We start from the raw sequence: 5,814 nt of genomic DNA, 5'->3' as shown, positions 1-5,814 counted from the left end.
TAACAGTTTTTGTAGATCAAAAATTTTTAGCAAGGAATTTTTGTGCTAAATCACCCCAAGTTCTAATAGCAAGTTCTAGTTCTAATAGATCCAGGTGCTAACGAATTCAATCACATCTTAGCTTTATCCCTCAATGAGAAAGGAAATAACGTAAGTCTTATGACATCATCTAATACACCATAGTATTTAAATGTAACACACAATTCTAGAAAATTGGCTAGATGTAAATTTGGATTATCAGTTGGTGATCCCCCAAACTGATTATTTGATACCATTTGGATAATAACAAGTTTAAGTTCAAATGAATTAGCCACCACAGTAGGTTTTTAAATACTAAAATGAAGTTCATCTACCATAGGGTTGGCATAATCTCGTAAAAGTCTATATTCTTGATGAATTTCAGTGTTTTGATTATTTTGGTTTGCCATTTCTGTAATTTTTTTTATATTTTTCAAAATTTTTAATTTTTTTACTTTTTCTGATTTTCTTAACTGTTCTCTCTAATTTAGAATCGTAGGGCACTAGTCCTTTAGAATCTAAACTACACATACACTAACATAAAAATAAAAATAAAAATAAAATACAACAAAACACACACAAAATAAAATACTATAATAAGATATTCCACCAATAACTTTTAAAGTTTAAATAAGACTTTCTAAAATAGAAATTCACTTTTAATCAATTATCTTTCAATTTTTCCCTAGCAACGACTTTAAAAACTTGATCCCGTTACTACTTATATGCAACAGTATAACAATGTCTTTGATGATATTTTTCTCTTAGGATTTGTTACTTTGTAATAGAACAAAAAACTTGATCCTGAAGAAAATAAGAATTTAACTTTTTAATTTATATATATATTGGGATATTTTGCAAGAATATGTATCGTTATCAAGTAATATAGGACTTTTTGATTAAACTTGAATATCGAACCCATAGGAAAAATTAACAATATGCACTATTGAAAAACAAACTTTCTATTTCAAAAAGATAATTACTTAAAGTATAATTATTTTTATTGTAATTAAAATTCAAATCTTTCTGGTATTTTGACAAAATATAATAATTTTTAAAGATAACTTGAGTTTATGTAAAAGAAAAATACTTAATATGAAAATATCTTTCTCCTTTTCATGAATCAGTAATAAGTATAGGATTTCTATTGTGAAAGTATGCAAATTGTGTTGTACTAAATAAGAGCAATAATATTATTTACCCTTACTAGAGATTCTATAAAAAAACATGGGCTAATTTAAAGTTTGAATAGTTCTGAAGATCGGCTAGGCAGGGAAGATAACAACTCTCACTTAGAGTTCTCTCGGTTCCCTCCACCTGGGGGCTAACATCTCGTATCAGAACCTAAAATAATAAAACAAGTTAGGGGATTTAACCTGTCACTTTAAATTCCTCTAACTCTACACACTTCAAAGAATATTTCCTTATTTATTTGTATTAAATCATATGAATTACATTCTCATTCATACAACCTCATGTGATTCTTTCCAATTCTTGATTGAGACAATACTAGCCCGGTTCTTACATTTTTTCAAAAAAGAATTTAATATCTGGATAGGTTAAATCAAGAATTAAATGAAGTGTATGGAATTAAAATAATCACAACTTCTTCCAACATTAAGGATTAATACTCTACACAACTTCCATCTAACACTTTAATTACTTATCATTTTAAGGAGAAAGATAAAGAAAATTACTCAGAATCCATGGAGAAAATAAAACCACACTTTAGTTTAAAAGTAAAAATCATTGTCAAACTAACAAGAAGTCTCCATTAAAACCAAAAGTAGTTTCAAAAAAAGATAAAAAATTATCTCAAATCCTCCACCAAACTCTTGAAGTTCCTTTGAATCTCTTCTCTTTTACAACAATATTGACTCTCACAATAAAACTAAATACAAAATGGATAAAGTAAGTTTGTGGTGCCTGAAAAACTCTCCAAATTTTTCTCTCAAAACTCTCTCTTTTTAGCACTTTTCAAGACATTGAAGCACACTTCAAAAAGTCTCAACTTCCTTCTTTTATAAATCTCCAAGAGGTGCCTTGGTAGCTCTTCAACTTCAAAATGTGTCTAAAGTCAATGAATTCTCCAAAGGATGTCTCCTTTCACATATCTTCTAACCATATTTTTATTTCTAATGGTCATAACCACCCTCTTTAGCCAATAGGTGCCTTAAATGTCTCTTTAAAATTTGGCAAAATGAAGTAAACTGACACATAACTGCCTCTGACACTTAACCATGGGGCCTCTGGTGCTTAGACGCGACCTTCTCTGTTTCACCGGCGCTTAAGCGCCGGATCTGACACTTAGGCGCCAAAATACTTTAGCACAATTTTCACATTTTTTTTCTTCAAATTTGATCCTTTTTCACTCCTTTTAGCATTTTTACCTTTTTACTTGTACATGAAAGAAAAACACACAAATAACTTCCATTAAACATTAAAGTGATAACTTCCATTAAAGTGCAATATCTCAAAAATAAGTATAAAAGTGTGTCTAAAAATACTATATATTTTACGTGTATCAGTGGCCAACCAGGGTCAGGTCATTTTCAAGCTCAGTGAAGTCAGGGGCACTGTCGAGTCCAAGGTAGTTAGGGTGCTTGAACTAACCCTAAGAAAGGTTTGAGTGAGCTTATGTGGTTGACTTGAGCATTGAACAAGGATTCTAATGTTGCATGAAAGAGGTAAGTCTATGTAAAAGGAAGGAAAGTGAGTGGTCACATCCCAATGCCATTTTTGGAAAGAATTAACTTTTTAATGGTCATTGAAGGATTCATGGGATATGTCATGCATGTCATGCCATGTAAGGTGCTCATGCCATGTAAGGTGCTATGGTGGTATTTCATGAGAATGGAATTTTGGATTTTGTGAATTTTCATATGCAAAATTTCAACATGCCCAATTTGGATAAAGTTTGATGTACGTGTTTGGTATGCTCCATATGATGCCTTAATTAAATGTTCTCAATGTCATAGGATGATGGGGAAGGAATTTTTTTTCATGTGGGCTCAATTTTAGGCCTTTAGAATTTATGAAATGGGCTTTTGAATATGCATATGATTATGGACTTTTAAGCATGCATGATGGACGTCAATTTTAAAATTGATCATGGGGTAGTCAAATTGAATTTGAATTGATTGAGATTGCATTTAAACATGCTAGAATTTGAGGTAAATTTGAAATTAAGGCATTTGATTGATCGTGAAGTTTAATTTGGAGGATTTTGGATTTTGGATCAATTTGAGGCAATTCACATGGACTTTGATTTGGAGTTTGGAATTGGGTTTAATTAGGCCTGAATTTGGTTTCAATTGGATTAGGACAAGATGAATTTGAGTTTAGAATTGAAATGGGGGAGATTTGAGATCAATTGGGAGCAAATTGGGGTGATTTGGGGACTTTAAAAACTTATGGACAATTGGGGATGTTGGTCAAATTTGGTCAATTTGGTCAAATTAGACCCAACGGATGGTCAAGAATTGGTTTTAGGAGTGTTTGAAATGAATTTGGAGGTTTTGGGAAATTTTGGGCCACTAGGGGCATTTTAATAATTTTGATGAATTTGGGGGTGTTTTGGTCAATATGAAAATTTTGGAGTGTTTTGAGTAATTTGGATGGTATGAAATGGTTTGAATTATTTTTTTTTGAAAAAATTTAAGTGATTTGAACCAAACTTAGACTTTTTGGATTCGAAGGGAAATTTTGTAATTTTGAGAAAGTTTAAGGAAAGTTTAAGGCTAAAAGAAGTTTAAGGCTAAAAGACCAAAATTGGGTAATTGGGTGAGGTTGAGGTTTGATGCAAATGCTGATCATAGAATTACCCTCATGGTGAGACCAAAGAAATCACTCTTTGGATTCTCCATGTGCTGGTCTTATCCACCCTAGCCAAGGACTAAGGGTTTAGAGGACCACCCACATGGGTCTCTAAAGAGGCAAGGGAACCAAACAAGACATGTGTAGGTTACGATTCAAGGTTGCAAATGATAGTGTGAAGTGCAAGTATGTGTGTTCTAGACCAAGCTTCATGACCCAAAATCAACCCTAAGGTCAGACAGTCTTATGGGGAACCCCTCTTGAGCTTCCCAATATTGGCACTACTTACTAAGTGCTAGAGGTTAGAGCCAACATGTAAAACTTCAAGATGACCAAAGAAGAGTTTAGAATATCTATTAGTGAGGGTATCATCACTAGTCTGCTAAGAATAATCAACAGAAAAGCCCTATGGCTAGATCTTAGGCTGCTAAGGAAGAAAGACTAGACATCAATAAAATTTGAAGTCAACAAATGGACCCCCAATAGATGTGGTGTGTTACGCGAACACGCCAAAAGTATTGGTGTCGACTGACGAGCTCAATAAACCAACACAAATGCCTAAGCCAATGGGATCGGAGAAAAAGAGAGAGAAAATATGGATAGATTTCCACTAGGGAGAATACAGGGACTCCCACTGGGGATCATAAAGTGTACCTTCAGTATGCCAATTTTAAGAGTGAATTTGAACGGTCGTAGAGAAGATTTGATTCGATTTCAAATTTTAGTTTTAATTTTTAATTTGATATTGATTCTAGTTTTAATTTAGTGAAAATTAGTTTTAGAAGGTGAAAATATGTGAAGAGATCGAATTGAGATGGAATGCACAGGGACTCACATCTAACTCAAAAGGCCGGTCAAAGGAAAGAAGAGCTACTTTGGGAAGTAAAGCACAACCCAAGAGGTAACGAAAGTGCAGAGAAATTAGAAAAGATGCCTTACTCCTTTTAAGGTGTTCTTACACCTATCTTGAAGATTTGTGTAGAGAATCAGATGACGTGTTCCATTAAGGGTGTCCTTAGACCAATCTCGAAAGGTGAGAATAAGATGTCGTGCTCCATTTAACGTGACTGTATAGCTATCTCAATAACTTGTGTAGAGAATTGGATGTCCTACTCTATTTAAGGTGTCCTTAGACCAATCTCGGAAGATGAGAATAGAATGTTGTGCTCCATTTCTAGTGTTCTTAGACCTATCTCGAAGATATATGTAGAGAATCGGATATCGCACTCCATTTAAGGTGGCCTTAGACCTACCTCGAAGATATGTATAGAGAATTGGATGTTGTACTCTCGTAAGTCCGATTTGCAGAGTATATGGGAAACTCAATTGGTTCTCTCCTCTAATCCACTGGTCCCTCCGGTACATCTCTACCTGAGTGCCCTGATAATTGACCATATGTTCAAATTGACTTTTATTTTGCTATCGATATGTGCCACTAAACCCCCACCTGTATGATAAAAGTGTCATCCTCAAGCCTCTCCAATATCTTTGCATAGAGGCAAAGGAAGTAGAAGATCAGGATCTAGATGTAGAAGTAGAAGATCGGGAAGAGCTCGCACACTGTCCAAATAAAGTGTGTTTCCTATGTATCCTGATGTTGGATTTGGAGATTAGCTTCAAAGGATGAAGTTGTTCCTCACAAATCCCAAAGGGCACACTCAATTTTTAGCACATTGACAATAAAGTGGATGGGTGCCCAAACCAAGAGTAGAGCCCCCCTTGTTGTGTTGAGAATAAAGTGGCAGATGAGGGATCCTATTTCTAAAATTTTCATGATATGGATGTCAAAACTTAAGGTAGCTCTATCCTTAAAGCTTCACTCATATTGGTGGAGGAGAGTAGCTTAGCATAAATTAAGTAATGCCAAGCTTTTGAAGCTACATTTAAAATGGAAGAAGGCAAATTAATTTTTATGTTTTTCCTCACCTTCCACACCCCTTATCAACTGTCAAGAAACGTGATGATTTTTTCTAAGTCAAA

Source organism: Phalaenopsis equestris, unplaced genomic scaffold (assembly GCF_001263595.1).
Source record: "Phalaenopsis equestris unplaced genomic scaffold, ASM126359v1 Scaffold235473, whole genome shotgun sequence".
In the NCBI taxonomy this organism is placed as follows: domain Eukaryota; kingdom Viridiplantae; phylum Streptophyta; class Magnoliopsida; order Asparagales; family Orchidaceae; genus Phalaenopsis; species Phalaenopsis equestris.
Note: the sequence above shows the minus strand (reverse complement) of the source record.